This window comes from Amblyomma americanum, chromosome 5 (genome assembly GCF_052857255.1).
Source record: "Amblyomma americanum isolate KBUSLIRL-KWMA chromosome 5, ASM5285725v1, whole genome shotgun sequence".
Lineage (NCBI taxonomy): Eukaryota > Metazoa > Arthropoda > Arachnida > Ixodida > Ixodidae > Amblyomma > Amblyomma americanum.
In genome coordinates this window covers 7,411,986-7,439,418 of record NC_135501.1, presented here as the reverse complement: position 1 = coordinate 7,439,418, position 27,433 = coordinate 7,411,986, and positions in this window count along the sequence as shown.

The window sequence follows — 27,433 nt, the reverse complement described above, 5'->3', positions numbered from 1 at the left end:
AAGAATACATGCTTTTCGCGCAGTTATAAGAGAAAAAGTTTTGACGCGTATCAGGGGAACACTTGTAAAACCTATGTGTTGTGATTTAGCTCGTTTCGGTCTAAAACAGCTTGTTTCGCTGTATTAAGCAAGAATGCATGCTTCTCGCGCAGTTATAAGAGAAAAAGTTTTGACGCGTATTAGAGAGACACTTGTAAAACCGATGTGTTGTGATTTAGCTCGTTTCGGTCTAAAACAGCTTGTTTCGTTGTATTAAGCAAGAATACATGCTTTTCGCGCAGTTATAAGAGAAAAAGTTTTGACGAGTATCACGTGGATACTTGTAAAGCCGATGTGTTCAGATTTAGCTCGTTTCGGTCTAAAACAGCTTGTTTCGTTGTATTAAGCAAGAATACATGCTTTTCGCGCAGTTATAAGAGAAAAAAGTTTTGACGCGTATCAGAGGAACACTTGTAAAACCGATGTGTTGTGATTTAGCTCATTTCGGTCTAAAACAGCTTGTTTCGCTGTATTGAGCAAGAATACATGCTTTTCGCGCAGTTATAAGAGAAAAAGTTTTGACGCGTGTCACAGGGACACTTGTAAAACCGATGTGTTCAGATTTAGCTCGTTTCGGTCTAAAACAGCTTGTTTCGTTGTATTAAGCACGAATACATGCTTTTCGCGCAGTTATAAGAGAAAAAGTTTTGACGAGTATCACGTGGAACACTTGTAATACCGATGTGTTGTGATTTGGCTCGTTTCGGTCTAAAACAGCTTGTTTCGTTGTATTAAGCAGGAATACATGCTTATGGCGCAGTTATAAGAGAAAAAGTTTTGACGCGTATCAAAGAAACACTTGGAAAACCGATGTGTTCAGATCTAGCTCGTTTTGGTCTAAAACAGCTTGTTTCGTTGTATTAAGCACGAATACATGCTTTTCGCGCAGTTATAAGAGAAAAAGTTTTGACGCGTATCAGAGGAACACTTGTAAAACCGATGTGTTGTGATTTAGCTCGTTTCGGTCTAAAACAGCTTGTTTCGCTGTATTAAGCAAGAATACATGCTTTTCGCGCAGTTATAAGAGAAAATGTTTTGACGCGTGTCACAGGGACACTTGTAAAACCGATGTGTTCAGATTTAGCTCGTTTCGGTCTAAAACAGCTTGTTTCGTTGTATTTAGCACGAATACATGCTTTTCGCGCAGTTATAAGAGAAAAAGTTTAGACGCGTATCAGAGGAACACTTGTAAAACCGATGTGTTGTGATTTAGCTCGTTTCGGTCTAAAACAGCTTGTTTCGCTGTATTAAGCAAGAATACATGCTTTTCGCGCAGTTATAAGAGAAAAAGTTTTGACGCGTGTCACAGGGACACTTGTAAAACCGATGTGTTCAGATTCAGCTCGTTTCGGTCTAAAACAGCTTGTTTCGTTGTATTAAGCACGAATACATGCTTTTCGCGCAGTTATAAGAGAAAAAGTTTAGACGCGTATCAGAGGAACACTTGTAAAACTGATGTGTTGTGATTTAGCTCGTTTCGGTCTAAAACAGCTTGTTTCGCTGTATTAAGCAAGAATACATGCTTTTCGCGCAGTTATAAGAGAAAAAAATTTGACGCGTATCAGAGGAACACTTGTAAAACCGATGTGTTGTCATTTAGCTCGTTTCGGTCTAAAACAGCTTGTTTCGCTGTATTAAGCAAGAATACATGCTTTTCGCGCAGTTATAAGAGAAAATGTTTTGACGCGTGTCACAGGGACACTTGTAAAACCGATGTGTTCAGATTTAGCTCGTTTCGGTGTAAAACAGCTTGTTTCGTTGTATTTAGCACGAATACATGCTTTTCGCGCAGTTATAAGAGAAAAAGTTTAGACGCGTATCAGAGGAACACTTGTAAAACCGATGTGTTGTGATTTAGCTCGTTTTGGTCTAAAACAGCTTGTTTCGCTGTATTAGGCAGGAATACATGCTTTTCGCGCAGTTATAAGAGAAAAAGATTTAAAGGCATGTCACAAGGACACTTGTAAAACCAATGTGTTCAGATTTACCTCGTTTCGGTCTAAAACAGCTTGTTTCGTTCGACTAAGCAAGAAAACATGCTTTTCGCGCAGTTATAAGAGAAAAAAGTTTTGACGCGTATCAGAGGAACACTTGTAAAACCGATGTGTTGTGATTTAGCTCATTTCGGTCTAAAACAGCTTGTTTCGCTGTATTAAGCAAGAATACATGCTTTTCGCGCAGTTATAAGAGAAAAAGTTTTGACGCATGTCACAGGGACACTTGTATAACCAATGTGTTCAGATTTAGCTCGTTTCGGTCTAAAACAGCTTGTTTCGTTGTATTAAGCAAGAATACATGCTTTTCGCGCAGTTATAAGAGAAAAAGTTTTGACGCGTATGAGAGGAACACTTGTATAACCTTTGTGTTGTGATTTAGCTCGTTTCGGTCTAAAACAGCTTGTTTCGCTGTATTAAGCAAGAATACATGCTTTTCGCGCAGTTATAAGAGAAAAAGTTTGACGCGTATTAGAGAGACACTTGTAAAACCGATGTGTTTTGATTTAGCTCGTTTCGGTCTAAAACAGCTTGTTTCGCTGTATTAAGCAAGAATACATGCTTTTCGCGCAGTTATAAGAGAAAAAGTTTTGACGCGTATCAGAGGAACACTTGTAAAACCGATGTGTTGTGATTTAGCTCATTTCGGTCTAAAACAGCTTGTTTCGCTGTATTGAGCAAGAATACATGCTTTTCGCGCAGTTATAAGAGAAAAAGTTTTGACGCGTATCAGAGGAACACTTGTAAAACCGATGTGTTGTGATTTAGCTCGTTTCGGTCTAAAACAGCTTGTTTCGTTGTATTAAGCAAGAATACATGCTTTTCGCGCAGTTATAAGAGAAAAAGTTTTGACGAGTATCACGTGGATACTTGTAAAACCGATGTGTTCAGATTTAGCTCGTTTCGGTCTAAAACAGCTTGTTTCGTTGTATTAAGCACGAATACATGCTTTTCGCGCAGTTATAAGAGAAAAAGTTTTGACGAGTATCACGTGGAACACTTGTAATACCGATGTGTTGTGATTTAGCTCGTTTCGGTTTAAAACAGCTTGTTTCGCTGTATTAGGCAAGAATACATGCTTTTCGCGCAGTTATAAGAGAAAAAGTTTTGACGCGTATCAGAGGAACACTTGTAAAATCGATGTGTTGTGATTTAGCTCATTTTATGTCTAAAACAGCTTGTTTCGCTGTATTGAGCAAGAATACATGCTTTTCGCGCAGTTATAAGAGAAAATGTTTTGACGCGTGTCACAGGGACACTTGTAAAACCGATGTGTTCAGATTTAGCTCGTTTCGGTCTAAAACAGCTTGTTTCGTTGTATTTAGCACGAATACATGCTTTTCGCGCAGTTATAAGAGAAAAAGTTTAGACGCGTATCAGAGGAACACTTGTAAAACCGATGTGTTGTGATTTAGCTCGTTTCGGTCTAAAACAGCTTGTTTCGCTGTATTAAGCAAGAATACATGCTTTTCGCGCAGTTATAAGAGAAAAAGTTTTGACGCGTGTCACAGGGACACTTGTAAAACCGATGTGTTCAGATTCAGCTCGTTTCGGTCTAAAACAGCTTGTTTCGTTGTATTAAGCACGAATACATGCTTTTCGCGCAGTTATAAGAGAAAAAGTTTAGACGCGTATCAGAGGAACACTTGTAAAACTGATGTGTTGTGATTTAGCTCGTTTCGGTCTAAAACAGCTTGTTTCGCTGTATTAAGCAAGAATACATGCTTTTCGCGCAGTTATAAGAGAAAAAAATTTGACGCGTATCAGAGGAACACTTGTAAAACCGATGTGTTGTCATTTAGCTCGTTTCGGTCTAAAACAGCTTGTTTCGCTGTATTAAGCAAGAATACATGCTTTTCGCGCAGTTATAAGAGAAAATGTTTTGACGCGTGTCACAGGGACACTTGTAAAACCGATGTGTTCAGATTTAGCTCGTTTCGGTGTAAAACAGCTTGTTTCGTTGTATTTAGCACGAATACATGCTTTTCGCGCAGTTATAAGAGAAAAAGTTTAGACGCGTATCAGAGGAACACTTGTAAAACCGATGTGTTGTGATTTAGCTCGTTTTGGTCTAAAACAGCTTGTTTCGCTGTATTAGGCAGGAATACATGCTTTTCGCGCAGTTATAAGAGAAAAAGATTTAAAGGCATGTCACAAGGACACTTGTAAAACCAATGTGTTCAGATTTACCTCGTTTCGGTCTAAAACAGCTTGTTTCGTTCGACTAAGCAAGAAAACATGCTTTTCGCGCAGTTATAAGAGAAAAAAGTTTTGACGCGTATCAGAGGAACACTTGTAAAACCGATGTGTTGTGATTTAGCTCATTTCGGTCTAAAACAGCTTGTTTCGCTGTATTAAGCAAGAATACATGCTTTTCGCGCAGTTATAAGAGAAAAAGTTTTGACGCATGTCACAGGGACACTTGTATAACCAATGTGTTCAGATTTAGCTCGTTTCGGTCTAAAACAGCTTGTTTCGTTGTATTAAGCAAGAATACATGCTTTTCGCGCAGTTATAAGAGAAAAAGTTTTGACGCGTATGAGAGGAACACTTGTATAACCTTTGTGTTGTGATTTAGCTCGTTTCGGTCTAAAACAGCTTGTTTCGCTGTATTAAGCAAGAATACATGCTTTTCGCGCAGTTATAAGAGAAAAAGTTTGACGCGTATTAGAGAGACACTTGTAAAACCGATGTGTTTTGATTTAGCTCGTTTCGGTCTAAAACAGCTTGTTTCGCTGTATTAAGCAAGAATACATGCTTTTCGCGCAGTTATAAGAGAAAAAGTTTTGACGCGTATCAGAGGAACACTTGTAAAACCGATGTGTTGTGATTTAGCTCATTTCGGTCTAAAACAGCTTGTTTCGCTGTATTGAGCAAGAATACATGCTTTTCGCGCAGTTATAAGAGAAAAAGTTTTGACGCGTATCAGAGGAACACTTGTAAAACCGATGTGTTGTGATTTAGCTCGTTTCGGTCTAAAACAGCTTGTTTCGTTGTATTAAGCAAGAATACATGCTTTTCGCGCAGTTATAAGAGAAAAAGTTTTGACGAGTATCACGTGGATACTTGTAAAACCGATGTGTTCAGATTTAGCTCGTTTCGGTCTAAAACAGCTTGTTTCGTTGTATTAAGCACGAATACATGCTTTTCGCGCAGTTATAAGAGAAAAGTTTTGACGAGTATCACGTGGAACACTTGTTATACCGATGTGTTGTGATTTAGCTCGTTTCGGTTTAAAACAGCTTGTTTCGCTGTATTAGGCAAGAATACATGCTTTTCGCGCAGTTATAAGAGAAAAAGTTTTGACGCGTATCAGAGGAACACTTGTAAAACCGATGTGTTGTGATTTAGCTCATTTCGGTCTAAAACAGCTTGTTTCGCTGTATTAAGCAAGAATACATGCTTTTCGCGCAGTTATAAAAGAAAAAGTTTTGACGCGTGTCACAGGGACACTTGTAAAACCGATGTGTTCAGATTTAGCTCGTTTCGGTCTGAAACAGCTTGTTTCGTTGTATTAAGCACGAATACATGCTTTAGGCGCAGTTATAGAAGAAAAAGTTTTGACGCGTATTAGAGAGACACTTGTAAAACCGATGTGTTGTGATTTAGCTCGTTTCGGTCTAAAACAGCTTGTTTCGTTGTATTAAGCAAGAATACATGCTTTTCGCGCAGTTATAAGAGAAAAAGTTTTGACGAGTATCACGTGGATACTTGTAAAACCGATGTGTTCAGATTTAGCTCGTTTCGGTCTAAAACAGCTTGTTTCGTTGTATTAAGCAAGAATACATGCTTTACGCGCAGTTATAGAAGAAAAAGTTTTGACGCGTATCAGAGAGACACTTGTAAAACCGATGTGTTGTGATTTAGCTCGTTTCAGTCTAAAACAGCTTGTTTCGTTGTATTAAGCAAGAATACATGCTTTTCGCGCAGTTATAAGAGAAAAAGTTTTGACGCGTATCAGGGGAACACTTGTAAAACCTATGTGTTGTGATTTAGCTCGTTTCGGTCTAAAACAGCTTGTTTCGCTGTATTAAGCAAGAATGCATGCTTTTCGCGCAGTTATAATAGAAAAAGTTTTGACGCGTATTAGAGAGACACTTGTAAAACCGATGTGTTGTGATTTAGCTCGTTTCGGTCTAAAACAGCTTGTTTCGTTGTATTAAGCAAGAATACATGCTTTTCGCGCAGTTATAAGAGAAAAAGTTTTGACGAGTATCACGTGGATACTTGTAAAGCCGATGTGTTCAGATTTAGCTCGTTTCGGTCTAAAACAGCTTGTTTCGTTGTATTAAGCAAGAATACATGCTTTTCGCTCAGTTATAAGAGAAAAAAGTTTTGACGCGTATTAGAGGAACACTTGTAAAACCGATGTGTTGTGATTTAGCTCATTTCGGTCTAAAACAGCTTGTTTCGTTGTATTTAGCACGAATACATGCTTTTCGCGCAGTTATAAGAGAAAAAGTTAAGACGCGTATCAGAGGAACACTTGTAAAACCGATGTGTTGTGATTTAGCTCGTTTCGGTCTAAAACAGCTTGTTTCGCTGTATTAAGCAAGAATACATGCTTTTCGCGCAGTTATAAGAGAAAAAGTTTTGACGCGTGTCACAGGGACACTTGTAAAACCGATGTGTTCAGATTCAGCTCGTTTCGGTCTAAAACAGCTTGTTTCGTTGTATTAAGCACGAATACATGCTTTTCGCGCAGTTATAAGAGAAAAAGTTTAGACGCGTATCAGAGGAACACTTGTAAAACTGATGTGTTGTGATTTAGCTCGTTTCGGTCTAAAACAGCTTGTTTCGCTGTATTAAGCAAGAATACATGCTTTTCGCGCAGTTATAAGAGAAAAAAATTTGACGCGTATCAGAGGAACACTTGTAAAACCGATGTGTTGTCATTTAGCTCGTTTCGGTCTAAAACAGCTTGTTTCGCTGTATTAAGCAAGAATACATGCTTTTCGCGCAGTTATAAGAGAAAATGTTTTGACGCGTGTCACAGGGACACTTGTAAAACCGATGTGTTCAGATTTAGCTCGTTTCGGTCTAAAACAGCTTGTTTCGTTGTATTTAGCACGAATACATGCTTTTCGCGCAGTTATAAGAGAAAAAGTTAAGACGCGTATCAGAGGAACACTTGTAAAACCGATGTATTGTGATTTAGCTCGTTTCGGTCTAAAACAGCTTGTTTCGCTGTACTAAGCAAGAATACATGCTTTTCGCGCAGTTATAAGAGAAAAAGTTTTGACGCGTGTCACAGGGACACTTGTAAAACCGATGTGTTCAGATTCAGCTCGTTTCGGTCTAAAACAGCTTGTTTCTTTGTATTAAGCACGAATACATGCTTTTCGCGCAGTTATAAGAGAAAAAAGTTTTGACGCGTATCAGAGGAACACTTGTAAAACCGATGTGTTGTGATTTAGCTCATTTCGGTCTAAAACAGCTTGTTTCGCTGTATTAAGCAAGAATACATGCTTTTCGCGCAGTTATAAGAGAAAAAGTTTTGACGCATGTCACAGGGACACTTGTATAACCAATGTGTTCAGATTTAGCTCGTTTCGGTCTAAAACAGCTTGTTTCGTTGTATTAAGCAAGAATACATGCTTTTCGCGCAGTTATAAGAGAAAAAGTTTTGACGCGTATGAGAGGAACACTTGTATAACCTTTGTGTTGTGATTTAGCTCGTTTCGGTCTAAAACAGCTTGTTTCGCTGTATTAAGCAAGAATACATGCTTTTCGCGCAGTTATAAGAGAAAAAGTTTGACGCGTATTAGAGAGACACTTGTAAAACCGATGTGTTTTGATTTAGCTCGTTTCGGTCTAAAACAGCTTGTTTCGCTGTATTAAGCAAGAATACATGCTTTTCGCGCAGTTATAAGAGAAAAAGTTTTGACGCGTATCAGAGGAACACTTGTAAAACCGATGTGTTGTGATTTAGCTCATTTCGGTCTAAAACAGCTTGTTTCGCTGTATTGAGCAAGAATACATGCTTTTCGCGCAGTTATAAGAGAAAAAGTTTTGACGCGTATCAGAGGAACACTTGTAAAACCGATGTGTTGTGATTTAGCTCGTTTCGGTCTAAAACAGCTTGTTTCGTTGTATTAAGCAAGAATACATGCTTTTCGCGCAGTTATAAGAGAAAAAGTTTTGACGAGTATCACGTGGATACTTGTAAAACCGATGTGTTCAGATTTAGCTCGTTTCGGTCTAAAACAGCTTGTTTCGTTGTATTAAGCACGAATACATGCTTTTCGCGCAGTTATAAGAGAAAAAGTTTTGACGAGTATCACGTGGAACACTTGTAATACCGATGTGTTGTGATTTAGCTCGTTTCGGTTTAAAACAGCTTGTTTCGCTGTATTAGGCAAGAATACATGCTTTTCGCGCAGTTATAAGAGAAAAAGTTTTGACGCGTATCAGAGGAACACTTGTAAAACCGATGTGTTGTGATTTAGCTCATTTCGGTCTAAAACAGCTTGTTTCGCTGTATTGAGCAAGAATACATGCTTTTCGCGCAGTTATAAGAGAAAATGTTTTGACGCGTGTCACAGGGACACTTGTAAAACCGATGTGTTCAGATTTAGCTCGTTTCGGTCTAAAACAGCTTGTTTCGTTGTATTTAGCACGAATACATGCTTTTCGCGCAGTTATAAGAGAAAAAGTTTAGACGCGTATCAGAGGAACACTTGTAAAACCGATGTGTTGTGATTTAGCTCGTTTCGGTCTAAAACAGCTTGTTTCGCTGTATTAAGCAAGAATACATGCTTTTCGCGCAGTTATAAGAGAAAAAGTTTTGACGCGTGTCACAGGGACACTTGTAAAACCGATGTGTTCAGATTCAGCTCGTTTCGGTCTAAAACAGCTTGTTTCGTTGTATTAAGCACGAATACATGCTTTTCGCGCAGTTATAAGAGAAAAAGTTTAGACGCGTATCAGAGGAACACTTGTAAAACTGATGTGTTGTGATTTAGCTCGTTTCGGTCTAAAACAGCTTGTTTCGCTGTATTAAGCAAGAATACATGCTTTTCGCGCAGTTATAAGAGAAAAAAATTTGACGCGTATCAGAGGAACACTTGTAAAACCGATGTGTTGTCATTTAGCTCGTTTCGGTCTAAAACAGCTTGTTTCGCTGTATTAAGCAAGAATACATGCTTTTCGCGCAGTTATAAGAGAAAATGTTTTGACGCGTGTCACAGGGACACTTGTAAAACCGATGTGTTCAGATTTAGCTCGTTTCGGTGTAAAACAGCTTGTTTCGTTGTATTTAGCACGAATACATGCTTTTCGCGCAGTTATAAGAGAAAAAGTTTAGACGCGTATCAGAGGAACACTTGTAAAACCGATGTGTTGTGATTTAGCTCGTTTTGGTCTAAAACAGCTTGTTTCGCTGTATTAGGCAGGAATACATGCTTTTCGCGCAGTTATAAGAGAAAAAGATTTAAAGGCATGTCACAAGGACACTTGTAAAACCAATGTGTTCAGATTTACCTCGTTTCGGTCTAAAACAGCTTGTTTCGTTCGACTAAGCAAGAAAACATGCTTTTCGCGCAGTTATAAGAGAAAAAAGTTTTGACGCGTATCAGAGGAACACTTGTAAAACCGATGTGTTGTGATTTAGCTCATTTCGGTCTAAAACAGCTTGTTTCGCTGTATTAAGCAAGAATACATGCTTTTCGCGCAGTTATAAGAGAAAAAGTTTTGACGCATGTCACAGGGACACTTGTATAACCAATGTGTTCAGATTTAGCTCGTTTCGGTCTAAAACAGCTTGTTTCGTTGTATTAAGCAAGAATACATGCTTTTCGCGCAGTTATAAGAGAAAAAGTTTTGACGCGTATGAGAGGAACACTTGTATAACCTTTGTGTTGTGATTTAGCTCGTTTCGGTCTAAAACAGCTTGTTTCGCTGTATTAAGCAAGAATACATGCTTTTCGCGCAGTTATAAGAGAAAAAGTTTGACGCGTATTAGAGAGACACTTGTAAAACCGATGTGTTTTGATTTAGCTCGTTTCGGTCTAAAACAGCTTGTTTCGCTGTATTAAGCAAGAATACATGCTTTTCGCGCAGTTATAAGAGAAAAAGTTTTGACGCGTATCAGAGGAACACTTGTAAAACCGATGTGTTGTGATTTAGCTCATTTCGGTCTAAAACAGCTTGTTTCGCTGTATTGAGCAAGAATACATGCTTTTCGCGCAGTTATAAGAGAAAAAGTTTTGACGCGTATCAGAGGAACACTTGTAAAACCGATGTGTTGTGATTTAGCTCGTTTCGGTCTAAAACAGCTTGTTTCGTTGTATTAAGCAAGAATACATGCTTTTCGCGCAGTTATAAGAGAAAAAGTTTTGACGAGTATCACGTGGATACTTGTAAAACCGATGTGTTCAGATTTAGCTCGTTTCGGTCTAAAACAGCTTGTTTCGTTGTATTAAGCACGAATACATGCTTTTCGCGCAGTTATAAGAGAAAAGTTTTGACGAGTATCACGTGGAACACTTGTTATACCGATGTGTTGTGATTTAGCTCGTTTCGGTTTAAAACAGCTTGTTTCGCTGTATTAGGCAAGAATACATGCTTTTCGCGCAGTTATAAGAGAAAAAGTTTTGACGCGTATCAGAGGAACACTTGTAAAACCGATGTGTTGTGATTTAGCTCATTTCGGTCTAAAACAGCTTGTTTCGCTGTATTAAGCAAGAATACATGCTTTTCGCGCAGTTATAAAAGAAAAAGTTTTGACGCGTGTCACAGGGACACTTGTAAAACCGATGTGTTCAGATTTAGCTCGTTTCGGTCTGAAACAGCTTGTTTCGTTGTATTAAGCACGAATACATGCTTTAGGCGCAGTTATAGAAGAAAAAGTTTTGACGCGTATTAGAGAGACACTTGTAAAACCGATGTGTTGTGATTTAGCTCGTTTCGGTCTAAAACAGCTTGTTTCGTTGTATTAAGCAAGAATACATGCTTTTCGCGCAGTTATAAGAGAAAAAGTTTTGACGAGTATCACGTGGATACTTGTAAAACCGATGTGTTCAGATTTAGCTCGTTTCGGTCTAAAACAGCTTGTTTCGTTGTATTAAGCAAGAATACATGCTTTACGCGCAGTTATAGAAGAAAAAGTTTTGACGCGTATCAGAGAGACACTTGTAAAACCGATGTGTTGTGATTTAGCTCGTTTCAGTCTAAAACAGCTTGTTTCGTTGTATTAAGCAAGAATACATGCTTTTCGCGCAGTTATAAGAGAAAAAGTTTTGACGCGTATCAGGGGAACACTTGTAAAACCTATGTGTTGTGATTTAGCTCGTTTCGGTCTAAAACAGCTTGTTTCGCTGTATTAAGCAAGAATGCATGCTTTTCGCGCAGTTATAATAGAAAAAGTTTTGACGCGTATTAGAGAGACACTTGTAAAACCGATGTGTTGTGATTTAGCTCGTTTCGGTCTAAAACAGCTTGTTTCGTTGTATTAAGCAAGAATACATGCTTTTCGCGCAGTTATAAGAGAAAAAGTTTTGACGAGTATCACGTGGATACTTGTAAAGCCGATGTGTTCAGATTTAGCTCGTTTCGGTCTAAAACAGCTTGTTTCGTTGTATTAAGCAAGAATACATGCTTTTCGCTCAGTTATAAGAGAAAAAAGTTTTGACGCGTATTAGAGGAACACTTGTAAAACCGATGTGTTGTGATTTAGCTCATTTCGGTCTAAAACAGCTTGTTTCGCTGTATTGAGCAAGAATACATGCTTTTCGCGCAGTTATAAGAGAAAAAGTTTTGACGCATGTCACAGGGACACTTGTAAAACCGATGTGTTCAGATTTAGCTCGTTTCGGTCTAAAACAGCTTGTTTCGTTGTATTAAGCACGAATACATGCTTTTCGCGCAGTTATAAGAGAAAAAGTTTTGACGAGTATCACGTGGAACACTTGTAATACCGATGTGTTGTGATTTGGCTCGTTTCGGTCTAAAACAGCTTGTTTCGTTGTATTAAGCAGGAATACATGCTTATCGCGCAGTTATAAGAGAAAAAGTTTTGACGCGTATCAAAGGAACACTTGGAAAACCGATGTGTTCAGATCTAGCTCGTTTTGGTCTAAAACAGCTTGTTTCGTTGTATTAAGCACGAATACATGCTTTTCGCGCAGTTATAAGAGAAAAAGTTTTGACGCGTATCAGAGGAACACTTGTAAAACCGATGTGTTGTGATTTAGCTCGTTTCGGTCTAAAACAGCTTGTTTCGCTGTATTAAGCAAGAATACATGCTTTTCGCGCAGTTATAAGAGAAAATGTTTTGACGCGTGTCACAGGGACACTTGTAAAACCGATGTGTTCAGATTTAGCTCGTTTCGGTCTAAAACAGCTTGTTTCGTTGTATTTAGCACGAATACATGCTTTTCGCGCAGTTATAAGAGAAAAAGTTAAGACGCGTATCAGAGGAACACTTGTAAAACCGATGTATTGTGATTTAGCTCGTTTCGGTCTAAAACAGCTTGTTTCGCTGTACTAAGCAAGAATACATGCTTTTCGCGCAGTTATAAGAGAAAAAGTTTTGACGCGTGTCACAGGGACACTTGTAAAACCGATGTGTTCAGATTCAGCTCGTTTCGGTCTAAAACAGCTTGTTTCGTTGTATTAAGCACGAATACATGCTTTTCGCGCAGTTATAAGAGAAAAAGTTTAGACGCGTATCAGAGGAACACTTGTAAAACTGATGTGTTGTGATTTAGCTCGTTTCGGTCTAAAACAGCTTGTTTCGCTGTATTAAGCAAGAATACATGCTTTTCGCGCAGTTATAAGAGAAAAAAATTTGACGCGTATCAGAGGAACACTTGTAAAACCGATGTGTTGTCATTTAGCTCGTTTCGGTCTAAAACAGCTTGTTTCGCTGTATTAAGCAAGAATACATGCTTTTCGCGCAGTTATAAGAGAAAATGTTTTGACGCGTGTCACAGGTGTGTTCAGATTTAGCTCGTTTCGGTGTAAAACAGCTTGTTTCGTTGTATTTAGCACGAATACATGCTTTTCGCGCAGTTATAAGAGAAAAAGTTTAGACGCGTATCAGAGGAACACTTGTAAAACCGATGTGTTGTGATTTAGCTCGTTTCGGTCTAAAACAGCTTGTTTCGCTGTATTAAGCAAGAATACATGCTTTTCGCGCAGTTATAAGAGAAAACGTTTTGACGCGTGTCACAGGGACACTTGTAAAACCGATGTGTTCAGATTCAGCTCGTTTCGGTCTAAAACAGCTTGTTTCGTTGTATTAAGCACGAATACATGCTTTTCGCGCAGTTATAAGAAAAAAAATTTGACGCGTATCAGAGGAACACTTGTAAAACCGATGTGTTGTGATTTAGCTCGTTTCGGTCTAAAACAGCTTGTTTCGTTGTATTAAGCAAGAATACATGCTTTTCGCGCAGTTATTAGAGAAAAAGGTTTGACGAGTATCACGTGGATACTTGTAAAACCGATATGTTCAGATTTAGCTCGTTTCGGTCTAAAACAGCTTGTTTCGTTGTATTAAGCACGAATACATGCTTTTCGCGCAGTTATAAGAGAAAAAGTTTTCACGAGTATCACGTGGAACACTTGTAATACCGATGTGTTGTGATTTAGCTCGTTTCGGTTTAAAACAGCTTGTTTCGCTGTATTAGGCAAGAATACATGCTTTTCGCGCAGTTATAAGAGAAAACGTTTTGACGCGTGTCACAGGGACACTTGTAAAACCGATGTGTTCAGATTCAGCTCGTTTCGGTCTAAAACAGCTTGTTTCGTTGTATTAAGCACGAATACATGCTTTTCGCGCAGTTATAAGAAAAAAAATTTGCGTATCAGAGGAACACTTGTAAAACCGATGTGTTGTGATTTAGCTCATTTCGGTCTAAAACAGCTTTTTTCGCTGTATTAAGCAAGAATACATCCTTTTCGCGCAGTTATAAGAGAAAAAGTTTTGACGCGTGTCACAGGGACACTTGTAAAACCGATGTGTTCAGATTTAGCTCGTTTCGGTCTGAAACAGCTTGTTTCGTTGTATTAAGCACGAATACATGCTTTTCGCGCAGTTATAAGAGAAAAAGTTTAGACGCGTATCAGAGGAACACTTGTAAAACCGATGTGTTGTGATTTAGCTCGTTTCGGTCTAAAACAGCTTGTTTCGTTGTATAAGCAAGAATACATGCTTTACGCGCAGTTATAGAAGAAAAAGTTTTGACGCGTATCAGAGAGACACTTGTAAAACCGATGTGTTGTGATTTAGCTCGTTTCGGTCTAAAACAGCTTGTTTCGTTGTATTAAGCAAGAATACATGCTTTTCGCGCAGTTATAAGAGAAAAAGTTTTGACGCGTATCAGGGGAACACTTGTAAAACCTATGTGTTGTGATTTAGCTCGTTTCGGTCTAAAACAGCTTGTTTCGCTGTATTAAGCAAGAATGCATGCTTTTCGCGCAGTTAAAGAGAAAAAGTTTTGACGCGTATTAGAGAGACACTTGTAAAACCGATGTGTTGTGATTTAGCTCGTTTCGGTCTAAAACAGCTTGTTTCGTTGTATTAAGCAAGAATACATGCTTTTCGCGCAGTTATAAGAGAAAAAGATTTGACGAGTATCACGTGGATACTTGTAAAACCGATGTGTTCAGATTTAGCTCGTTTCGGTCTAAAACAGCTTGTTTCGTTGTATTAAGCACGAATACATGCTTTTCGCGCAGTTATAAGAGAAAAAAGTTTTGACGCGTATCAGAGGAACACTTGTAATACCGATGTGTTGTGATTTGGCTCGTTTCGGTCTAAAACAGCTTGTTTCGTTGTATTAAGCAGGAGTACATGCTTATCGCGCAGTTATAAGAGAAAAAGTTTTTACGCGTATCAAAGGAACACTTGGAAAATCGATGTGTTCAGATCTAGCTCGTTTTGGTCTAAAACAGCTTGTTTCGTTGTATTAAGCACGAATACATGCTTTTCGCGCAGTTATAAGAGAAAAAGTTTTGACGCGTATCAGAGGAACACTTGTAAAACCGATGTGTTGTGATTTAGCTCGTTTCGGTCTAAAACAGCTTGTTTCGCTGTATTAAGCAAGAATACATGCTTTTCGCGCAGTTATAAGAGAAAATGTTTTGACGCGTGTCACAGGGACACTTGTAAAACCGATGTGTTCAGATTTAGCTCGTTTCGGTCTAAAACAGCTTGTTTCGTTGTATTTAGCACGAATACATGCTTTTCGCGCAGTTATAAGAGAAAAAGTTTAGACGCGTATCAGAGGAACACTTGTAAAACCGATGTGTTGTGATTTAGCTCATTTCGGTCTAAAACAGCTTGTTTCGCTGTATTGAGCAAGAATACATGCTTTTCGCGCAGTTATAAGAGAAAAAGTTTTGACGCGTATCAGAGGAACACTTGTAAAACCGATGTGTTTAGATTTAGCTCGTTTCGGTCTAAAACAGCTTGTTTCGTTGTATTAAGCACGAATACATGCTTTTCGCGCAGTTATAAGAGAAAAAGTTTTGACGAGTATCACGTGGAACAGTTGTAATACCGATGTGTTGTGATTTAGCTCGTTTCGGTTTAAAACAGCTTGTTTCGCTGTATTAGGCAAGAATACATGCTTTTCGCGCAGTTATAAGAGAAAAAGTTTTGACGCGTATCAGAGGAACACTTGTAAAACCGATGTGTTGTGATTTAGCTCATTTCGGTCTAAAACAGCTTGTTTCGCTGTATTAAGCAAGAATACATGCTTTTCGCGCAGTTATAAGAGAAAAAGTTTTGACGCGTGTCACAGGGACACTTGTAAAACCGATGTGTTCAGATTTAGCTCGTATCGGTCTGAAACAGCTTGTTTCGTTGTATTAAGCACGAATACATGCTTTTCGCGCAGTTATAAGAGAAAAAGTTTAGACGCGTATCAGAGGAACACTTGTAAAACCGATGTGTTGTGATTTAGCTCGTTTCGGTCTAAAACAGCTTGTTTCGTAGTATTAAGCAAGAATACATGCTTTTCGCGCAGTTATAAGAGAAAAAGTTTTGACGCGTATCAGAGGAACACTTGTAAAACCTTTGTGTTGTGATTTAGCTCGTTTCGGTCTAAAACAGCTTGTTTCGTTGTATTAAGCAAGAATACATGCTTTTCGCGCAGTTATAAGAGAAAAAGTTTTGACGCGTGTCACAGGGACACTTGTAAAACCGATGTGTTCAGATTTAGCTCGTTTCGGTCTAAAACAGCTTGTTTCGTTGTATTAAGCAAGAATACATGCTTTACGCGCAGTTATAGAAGAAAAAGTTTTGACGCGTATCAGAGAGACACTTGTAAAACCGATGTGTTGTGATTTAGCTCGTTTCGGTCTAAAACAGCTTGTTTCGTTGTATTAAGCAAGAATACATGCTTTTCGCGCAGTTATAAGAGAAAAAGTTTTGACGCGTATCAGGGGAACACTTGTAAAACCTATGTGTTGTGATTTAGCTCGTTTCGGTCTAAAACAGCTTGTTTCGTTGTATTTAGCACGAATACATGCTTTTCGCGCAGTTATAAGAGAAAAAGTTTAGACGCGTATCAGAGGAACACTTGTAAAACCGATGTGTTGTGATTTAGCTCATTTCGGTCTAAAACAGCTTGTTTCGCTGTATTGAGCAAGAATACATGCTTTTCGCGCAGTTATAAGAGAAAAAGTTTTGACGCGTATCAGAGGAACACTTGTAAAACCGATGTGTTTAGATTTAGCTCGTTTCGGTCTAAAACAGCTTGTTTCGTTGTATTAAGCACGAATACATGCTTTTCGCGCAGTTATAAGAGAAAAAGTTTTGACGAGTATCACGTGGAACAGTTGTAATACCGATGTGTTGTGATTTAGCTCGTTTCGGTTTAAAACAGCTTGTTTCGCTGTATTAGGCAAGAATACATGCTTTTCGCGCAGTTATAAGAGAAAAAGTTTTGACGCGTATCAGAGGAAAACTTGTAAAACCGATGTGTTGTGATTTAGCTCATTTCGGTCTAAAACAGCTTGTTTCGCTGTATTAAGCAAGAATACATGCTTTTCGCGCAGTTATAAGAGAAAAAGTTTTGACGCGTGTCACAGGGACACTTGTAAAACCGATGTGTTCAGATTTAGCTCGTTTCGGTCTGAAACAGCTTGTTTCGTTGTATTAAGCACGAATACATGCTTTTCGCGCAGTTATAAGAGAAAAAGTTTAGACGCGTATCAGAGGAACACTTGTAAAACCGATGTGTTGTGATTTAGCTCGTTTCGGTTTAAAACAGCTTGTTTCGTAGTATTAAGCAAGAATACATGCTTTTCGCGCAGTTATAAGAGAAAAAGTTTTGACGCGTATCAGAGGAACACTTGTAAAACCTTTGTGTTGTGATTTAGCTCGTTTCGGTCTAAAACAGCTTGTTTCGTTGTATTAAGCAAGAATACATGCTTTTCGCGCAGTTATAAGAGAAAAAGTTTTGACGCGTGTCGCAGGGACACTTGTAAAACCGATGTGTTCAGATTTAGCTCGTTTCGGTCTAAAACAGCTTGTTTCGTTGTATTAAGCAAGAATACATGCTTTACGCGCAATTATAGAAGAAAAAGTTTTGACGCATATCAGAGAGACACTTGTAAAACCGATGTGTTGTGATTTAGCTCGTTTCGGTCTAAAACAGCTTGTTTCGTTGTATTAAGCAAGAATACATGCTTTTCGCGCAGTTATAAGAGAAAAAGTTTTGACGCGTATCAGGGGAACACTTGTAAAACCTATGTGTTGTGATTTAGCTCGTTTCGGTCTAAAACAGCTTGTTTCGCTGTATTAAGCAAGAATGCATGCTTTTCGCGCAGTTATAAGAGAAAAAGTTTTGACGCGTATTAAAGAGACACTTGTAAAACCGATGTGTTGTGATTTAGCTCGTTTCGGTCTAAAACAGCTTGTTTCGTTGTATTAAGCAAGAATACATGCTTTTCGCGCAGTTATAAGAGAAAAAGATTTGACGAGTATCACGTGGATACTTGTAAAACCGATGTGTTCAGATTTAGCTCGTTTCGGTCTAAACCAGCTTGTTTCGTTGTATTAAGCACGAATACATGCTTTTCGCGCAGTTATAAGAGAAAAAAGTTTTGACGCGTATCAGAGGAACACTTGTAAAACCGATGTGTTGTGATTTAGCTCATTTCGGTCTAAAACAGCTTGTTTCGCTGTATTGAGCAAGAATACATGCTTTTCGCGCAGTTATAAGAGAAAAAGTTTTGACGCGTGTCACAGGGACACTTGTAAAACCGATGTGTTCAGATTTAGCTCGTTTCGGTCTAAAACAGCTTGTTTCGTTGTATTAAGCACGAATACATGCTTTTCGCGCAGTTATAAGAGAAAAAGTTTTGACGAGTATCACGTGGAACACTTGTAATACCGATGTGTTGTGATTTGGCTCGTTTCGGTCTAAAACAGCTTGTTTCGTTGTATTAAGCAGGAATACATGCTTATCGCGCAGTTATAAGAGAAAAAGTTTTGACGCGTATCAAAGGAACACTTGGAAAACCGATGTGTTCAGATCTAGCTCGTTTTGGTCTAAAACAACTTGTTTCGTTGTATTAAGCACGAATACATGCTCTTCGCGCAGTTATAAGAGAAAAAGTTTAGACGCGTATCAGAGGAACACTTGTAAAACCGATGTGTTGTGATTTAGCTCGTTTCGGTCTAAAACAGCTTGTTTCGTTGTATAAGCAAGAATACATGCTTTACGCGCAGTTATAGAAGAAAAAGTTTTGACGCGTATCAGAGAGACACTTGTAAAACCGATGTGTTGTGATTTAGCTCGTTTCGGTCTAAAACAGCTTGTTTCGTTGTATTAAGCAAGAATACATGCTTTTCGCGCAGTTATAAGAGAAAAAGTTTTGACGCGTATCAGGGGAACACTTGTAAAACCTATGTGTTGTGATTTAGCTCGTTTCGGTCTAAAACAGCTTGTTTCGCTGTATTAAGCAAGAATGCATGCTTTTCGCGCAGTTATAAGAGAAAAAGTTTTGACGCGTATTAGAGAGACACTTGTAAAACCGATGTGTTGTGATTTAGCTCGTTTCGGTCTAAAACAGCTTGTTTCGTTGTATTAAGCAAGAATACATGCTTTTCGCGCAGTTATAAGAGAAAAAGATTTGACGAGTATCACGTGGATACTTGTAAAACCGATGTGTTCAGATTTAGCTCGTTTCGGTCTAAAACAGCTTGTTTCGTTGTATTAAGCACGAATACATGCTTTTCGCGCAGTTATAAGAGAAAAAAGTTTTGACGCGTATCAGAGGAACACTTGTAATACCGATGTGTTGTGATTTGGCTCGTTTCGGTCTAAAACAGCTTGTTTCGTTGTATTAAGCAGGAGTACATGCTTATCGCGCAGTTATAAGAGAAAAAGTTTTTACGCGTATCAAAGGAACACTTGGAAAATCGATGTGTTCAGATCTAGCTCGTTTTGGTCTAAAACAGCTTGTTTCGTTGTATTAAGCACGAATACATGCTTTTCGCGCAGTTATAAGAGAAAAAGTTTTGACGCGTATCAGAGGAACACTTGTAAAACCGATGTGTTGTGATTTAGCTCGTTTCGGTCTAAAACAGCTCGTTTCGCTGTATTAAGCAAGAATACATGCTTTTCGCGCAGTTATAAGAGAAAATGTTTTGACGCGTGTCACAGGGACACTTGTAAAACCGATGTGTTCAGATTTAGCTCGTTTCGGTCTAAAACAGCTTGTTTCGTTGTATTTAGCACGAATACATGCTTTTCGCGCAGTTATAAGAGAAAAAGTTTAGACGCGTATCAGTGGAACACTTGTAAAACCGATGTGTTGTGATTTAGCTCATTTCGGTCTAAAACAGCTTGTTTCGCTGTATTGAGCAAGAATACATGCTTTTCGCGCAGTTATAAGAGAAAAAGTTTTGACGCGTATCAGAGGAACACTTGTAAAACCGATGTGTTTAGATTTAGCTCGTTTCGGTCTAAAACAGCTTGTTTCGTTGTATTAAGCACGAATACATGCTTTTCGCGCAGTTATAAGAGAAAAAGTTTTGACGAGTATCACGTGGAACAGTTGTAATACCGATGTGTTGTGATTTAGCTCGTTTCGGTTTAAAACAGCTTGTTTCGCTGTATTAGGCAAGAATACATGCTTTTCGCGCAGTTATAAGAGAAAAAGTTTTGACGCGTATCAGAGGAACACTTGTAAAACCGATGTGTTGTGATTTAGCTCATTTCGGTCTAAAACAGCTTGTTTCGCTGTATTAAGCAAGAATACATGCTTTTCGCGCAGTTATAAGAGAAAAAGTTTTGACGCGTGTCACAGGGACACTTGTAAAACCGATGTGTTCAGATTTAGCTCGTATCGGTCTGAAACAGCTTGTTTCGTTGTATTAAGCACGAATACATGCTTTTCGCGCAGTTATAAGAGAAAAAGTTTAGACGCGTATCAGAGGAACACTTGTAAAACCGATGTGTTGTGATTTAGCTCGTTTCGGTCTAAAACAGCTTGTTTCGTAGTATTAAGCAAGAATACATGCTTTTCGCGCAGTTATAAGAGAAAAAGTTTTGACGCGTATCAGAGGAACACTTGTAAAACCTTTGTGTTGTGATTTAGCTCGTTTCGGTCTAAAACAGCTTGTTTCGTTGTATTAAGCAAGAATACATGCTTTTCGCGCAGTTATAAGAGAAAAAGTTTTGACGCGTGTCACAGGGACACTTGTAAAACCGATGTGTTCAGATTTAGCTCGTTTCGGTCTAAAACAGCTTGTTTCGTTGTATTAAGCAAGAATACATGCTTTACGCGCAGTTATAGAAGAAAAAGTTTTGACGCGTATCAGAGAGACACTTGTAAAACCGATGTGTTGTGATTTAGCTCGTTTCGGTCTAAAACAGCTTGTTTCGTTGTATTAAGCAAGAATACATGCTTTTCGCGCAGTTATAAGAGAAAAAGTTTTGACGCGTATCAGGGGAACACTTGTAAAACCTATGTGTTGTGATTTAGCTCGTTTCGGTCTAAAACAGCTTGTTTCGTTGTATTTAGCACGAATACATGCTTTTCGCGCAGTTATAAGAGAAAAAGTTTAGACGCGTATCAGAGGAACACTTGTAAAACCGATGTGTTGTGATTTAGCTCATTTCGGTCTAAAACAGCTTGTTTCGCTGTATTGAGCAAGAATACATGCTTTTCGCGCAGTTATAAGAGAAAAAGTTTTGACGCGTATCAGAGGAACACTTGTAAAACCGATGTGTTTAGATTTAGCTCGTTTCGGTCTAAAACAGCTTGTTTCGTTGTATTAAGCACGAATACATGCTTTTCGCGCAGTTATAAGAGAAAAAGTTTTGACGAGTATCACGTGGAACAGTTGTAATACCGATGTGTTGTGATTTAGCTCGTTTCGGTTTAAAACAGCTTGTTTCGCTGTATTAGGCAAGAATACATGCTTTTCGCGCAGTTATAAGAGAAAAAGTTTTGACGCGTATCAGAGGAAAACTTGTAAAACCGATGTGTTGTGATTTAGCTCATTTCGGTCTAAAACAGCTTGTTTCGCTGTATTAAGCAAGAATACATGCTTTTCGCGCAGTTATAAGAGAAAAAGTTTTGACGCGTGTCACAGGGACACTTGTAAAACCGATGTGTTCAGATTTAGCTCGTTTCGGTCTGAAACAGCTTGTTTCGTTGTATTAAGCACGAATACATGCTTTTCGCGCAGTTATAAGAGAAAAAGTTTAGACGCGTATCAGAGGAACACTTGTAAAACCGATGTGTTGTGATTTAGCTCGTTTCGGTTTAAAACAGCTTGTTTCGTAGTATTAAGCAAGAATACATGCTTTTCGCGCAGTTATAAGAGAAAAAGTTTTGACGCGTATCAGAGGAACACTTGTAAAACCTTTGTGTTGTGATTTAGCTCGTTTCGGTCTAAAACAGCTTGTTTCGTTGTATTAAGCAAGAATACATGCTTTTCGCGCAGTTATAAGAGAAAAAGTTTTGACGCGTGTCACAGGGACACTTGTAAAACCGATGTGTTCAGATTTAGCTCGTTTCGGTCTAAAACAGCTTGTTTCGTTGTATTAAGCAAGAATACATGCTTTACGCGCAATTATAGAAGAAAAAGTTTTGACGCATATCAGAGAGACACTTGTAAAACCGATGTGTTGTGATTTAGCTCGTTTCGGTCTAAAACAGCTTGTTTCGTTGTATTAAGCAAGAATACATGCTTTTCGCGCAGTTATAAGAGAAAAAGTTTTGACGCGTATCAGGGGAACACTTGTAAAACCTATGTGTTGTGATTTAGCTCGTTTCGGTCTAAAACAGCTTGTTTCGCTGTATTAAGCAAGAATGCATGCTTTTCGCGCAGTTATAAGAGAAAAAGTTTTGACGCGTATTAAAGAGACACTTGTAAAACCGATGTGTTGTGATTTAGCTCGTTTCGGTCTAAAACAGCTTGTTTCGTTGTATTAAGCAAGAATACATGCTTTTCGCGCAGTTATAAGAGAAAAAGATTTGACGAGTATCACGTGGATACTTGTAAAACCGATGTGTTCAGATTTAGCTCGTTTCGGTCTAAAACAGCTTGTTTCGTTGTATTAAGCACGAATACATGCTTTTCGCGCAGTTATAAGAGAAAAAAGTTTTGACGCGTATCAGAGGAACACTTGTAAAACCGATGTGTTGTGATTTAGCTCATTTCGGTCTAAAACAGCTTGTTTCGCTGTATTGAGCAAGAATACATGCTTTTCGCGCAGTTATAAGAGAAAAAGTTTTGACGCGTGTCACAGGGACACTTGTAAAACCGATGTGTTCAGATTTAGCTCGTTTCGGTCTAAAACAGCTTGTTTCGTTGTATTAAGCACGAATACATGCTTTTCGCGCAGTTATAAGAGAAAAAGTTTTGACGAGTATCACGTGGAACACTTGTAATACCGATGTGTTGTGATTTGGCTCGTTTCGGTCTAAAACAGCTTGTTTCGTTGTATTAAGCAGGAATACATGCTTATCGCGCAGTTATAAGAGAAAAAGTTTTGACGCGTATCAAAGGAACACTTGGAAAACCGATGTGTTCAGATCTAGCTCGTTTTGGTCTAAAACAACTTGTTTCGTTGTATTAAGCACGAATACATGCTCTTCGCGCAGTTATAAGAGAAAAAGTTTTTACGCGTATCAGAGGAACACTTGTAAAACCGATGTGTTGTGATTTAGCTCGTTTCGGTCTAAAACAGCTTGTTTCGCTGTATTAAGCAAGAATACATGCTTTTCGCGCAGTTATAAGAGAAAATGTTTTGACGCGTGTCACAGGGACACTTGTAAAACCGATGTGTTCGGATTTAGCTCGTTTCGGTCTAAAACAGCTTGTTTCGTTGTATTTAGCACGAATACATGCTTTTCGCGCAGTTGTAAGAGAAAAAGTTTAGACGCGTATCAGAGGAACACTTGTAAAACCGATGTGTTGTGATTTAGCTCGTTTCGGTCTAAAACAGCTTGTTTCGCTGTATTAAGCAAGAATACATGCTTTTCGCGCAGTTATAAGAGAAAAAGATTTGACGCGTGTCACAGGGACACTTGTAAAACCGATGTGTTCAGATTCAGCTCGTTTCGGTCTAAAACAGCTTGTTTCGTTGTATTAAGCACGAATACATGCTTTTCGCGCCGTTATAAGAGAAAAAGTTTAGACGCGTATCAGAGGAACACTTGTAAAACTGATGTGTTGTGATTTAGCTCGTTTCGGTCTAAAACAGCTTGTTTCGCTGTATTAAGCAAGAATACATGCTTTTCGCGCAGTTATAAGAGAAAAAAATTTGACGCGTATCAGAGGAACACTTGTAAAACCGATGTGTTGTGATTTAGCTCGTTTTGGTCTAAAACAGCTTGTTTCGCTGTATTAAGCAGGAATACATGCTTTTCGCGCAGTTATAAGAGAAAAAGTTTTAAAGGCATGTCACAAGGACACTTGTAAAGCCGATGTGTTCAGATTTACCTCGTTTCGGTCTAAAACAGCTTGTTTCGTTGGACTAAGCAAGAAAACATGCTTTTCGCGCAGTTATAAGAGAAAAAAGTTTTGACGCGTATCAGAGGAACACTTGTAAAACCGATGTGTTGTGATTTAGCTCATTTCGGTCTAAAACAGCTTGTTTCGCTGTATTGAGCAAGAATACATGCTTTTCGCGCAGTTATAAGAGAAAAAGTTTTGACGCGTATCAGAGGAACACTTGTAAAACCGATGTTTTAGATTTAGCTCGTTTCGGTCTAAAACAGCTTGTTTCGTTGTATTAAGCACGAATACATGCTTTTCGCGCAGTTATAGGAGAAAAAGTTTTGACGAGTATCACGTGGAACAGTTGTAATACCGATGTGTTGTGATTTAGCTCGTTTCGGTTTAAAACAGCTTGTTTCGCTGTATTAGGCAAGAATACATGCTTTTCGCGCAGTTATAAGAGAAAAAGTTTTGACGCGTATCAGAGGAAAACTTGTAAAACCGATGTGTTGTGATTTAGCTCATTTCGGTCTAAAACAGCTTGTTTCGCTGTATTAAGCAAGAATACATGCTTTTCGCGCAGTTATAAGAGAAAAAGTTTTGACGCGTGTCACAGGGACACTTGTAAAACCGATGTGTTCAGATTTAGCTCGTTTCGGTCTGAAACAGCTTGTTTCGTTGTATTAAGCAGGAATACATGCTTATCGCGCAGTTATAAGAGAAAAAGTTTTGACGCGTATCAAAGGAACACTTGGAAAACCGATGTGTTCAGATCTAGCTCGTTTTGGTCTAAAACAACTTGTTTCGTTGTATTAAGCACGAATACATGCTCTTCGCGCAGTTATAAGAGAAAAAGTTTAGACGCGTATCAGAGGAACACTTGTAAAACCGATGTGTTGTGATTTAGCTCGTTTCGGTCTAAAACAGCTTGTTTCGTTGTATAAGCAAGAATACATGCTTTACGCGCAGTTATAGAAGAAAAAGTTTTGACGCGTATCAGAGAGACACTTGTAAAACCGATGTGTTGTGATTTAGCTCGTTTCGGTCTAAAACAGCTTGTTTCGTTGTATTAAGCAAGAATACATGCTTTTCGCGCAGTTATAAGAGAAAAAGTTTTGACGCGTATCAGGGGAACACTTGTAAAACCTATGTGTTGTGATTTAGCTCGTTTCGGTCTAAAACAGCTTGTTTCGCTGTATTAAGCAAGAATGCATGCTTTTCGCACAGTTATAAGAGAAAAAGTTTTGACGCGTATTAGAGAGACACTTGTAAAACCGATGTGTTGTGATTTAGCTCGTTTCGGTCTAAAACAGCTTGTTTCGTTGTATTAAGCAAGAATACATGCTTTTCGCGCAGTTATAAGAGAAAAAGATTTGACGAGTATCACGTGGATACTTGTAAAACCGATGTGTTCAGATTTAGCTCGTTTCGGTCTAAAACAGCTTGTTTCGTTGTATTAAGCACGAATACATGCTTTTCGCGCAGTTATAAGAGAAAAAAGTTTTGACGCGTATCAGAGGAACACTTGTAATACCGATGTGTTGTGATTTGGCTCGTTTCGGTCTAAAACAGCTTGTTTCGTTGTATTAAGCAGGAGTACATGCTTATCGCGCAGTTATAAGAGAAAAAGTTTTTACGCGTATCAAAGGAACACTTGGAAAATCGATGTGTTCAGATCTAGCTCGTTTTGGTCTAAAACAGCTTGTTTCGTTGTATTAAGCACGAATACATGCTTTTCGCGCAGTTATAAGAGAAAAATGTTTTGACGCGTATCAGAGGAACACTTGTAAAACCGATGTGTTGTGATTTAGCTCGTTTCGGTCTAAAACAGCTCGTTTCGCTGTATTAAGCAAGAATACATGCTTTTCGCGCAGTTATAAGAGAAAATGTTTTGACGCGTGTCACAGGGACACTTGTAAAACCGATGTGTTCAGATTTAGCTCGTTTCGGTCTAAAACAGCTTGTTTCGTTGTATTTAGCACGAATACATGCTTTTCGCGCAGTTATAAGAGAAAAAGTTTAGACGCGTATCAGAGGAACACTTGTAAAACCGATGTGTTGTGATTTAGCTCATTTCGGTCTAAAACAGCTTGTTTCGCTGTATTGAGCAAGAATACATGCTTTTCGCGCAGTTATAAGAGAAAAAGTTTTGACGCGTATCAGAGGAACACTTGTAAAACCGATGTGTTTAGATTTAGCTCGTTTCGGTCTAAAACAGCTTGTTTCGTTGTATTAAGCACGAATACATGCTTTTCGCGCAGTTATAAGAGAAAAAGTTTTGACGAGTATCACGTGGAACAGTTGTAATACCGATGTGTTGTGATTTAGCTCGTTTCGGTTTAAAACAGCTTGTTTCGCTTTATTAGGCAAGAATACATGCTTTTCGCGCAGTTATAAGAGAAAGTTTTGACGCGTATCAGAGGAACACTTGTAAAACCGATGTGTTGTGATTTAGCTCATTTCGGTCTAAAACAGCTTGTTTCGCTGTATTAAGCAAGAATACATGCTTTTCGCGCAGTTATAAGAGAAAAAGTTTTGACGCGTGTCACAGGGACACTTGTAAAACCGATGTGTTCAGATTTAGCTCGTATCGGTCTGAAACAGCTTGTTTCGTTGTATTAAGCACGAATACATGCTTTTAGCGCAGTTATAAGAGAAAAAGTTTAGACGCGTATCAGAGGAACACTTGTAAAACCGATGTGTTGTGATTTAGCTCGTTTCGGTCTAAAACAGCTTGTTTCGTAGTATTAAGCAAGAATACATGCTTTTCGCGCAGTTATAAGAGAAAAAGTTTTGACGCGTATCAGAGGAACACTTGTAAAACCTTTGTGTTGTGATTTAGCTCGTTTCGGTCTAAAACAGCTTGTTTCGTTGTATTACGCAAGAATACATGCTTTTCGCGCAGTTATAAGAGAAAAAGTTTTGACGCGTGTCACAGGGACACTTGTAAAACCGATGTGTTCAGATTTAGCTCGTTTCGGTCTAAAACAGCTTGTTTCGTTGTATTAAGCAAGAATACATGCTTTACGCGCAGTTATAGAAGAAAAAGTTTTGACGCGTATCAGAGAGACACTTGTAAAACCGATGTGTTGTGATTTAGCTCGTTTCGGTCTAAAACAGCTTGTTTCGTTGTATTAAGCAAGAATACATGCTTTTCGCGCAGTTATAAGAGAAAAAGTTTTGACGCGTATCAGGGGAACACTTGTAAAACCTATGTGTTGTGATTTAGCTCGTTTCGGTCTAAAACAGCTTGTTTCGTTGTATTTAGCACGAATACATGCTTTTCGCGCAGTTATAAGAGAAAAAGTTTAGACGCGTATCAGAGGAACACTTGTAAAACCGATGTGTTGTGATTTAGCTCATTTCGGTCTAAAACAGCTTGTTTCGCTGTATTGAGCAAGAATACATGCTTTTCGCGCAGTTATAAGAGAAAAAGTTTTGACGCGTATCAGAGGAACACTTGTAAAACCGATGTGTTTAGATT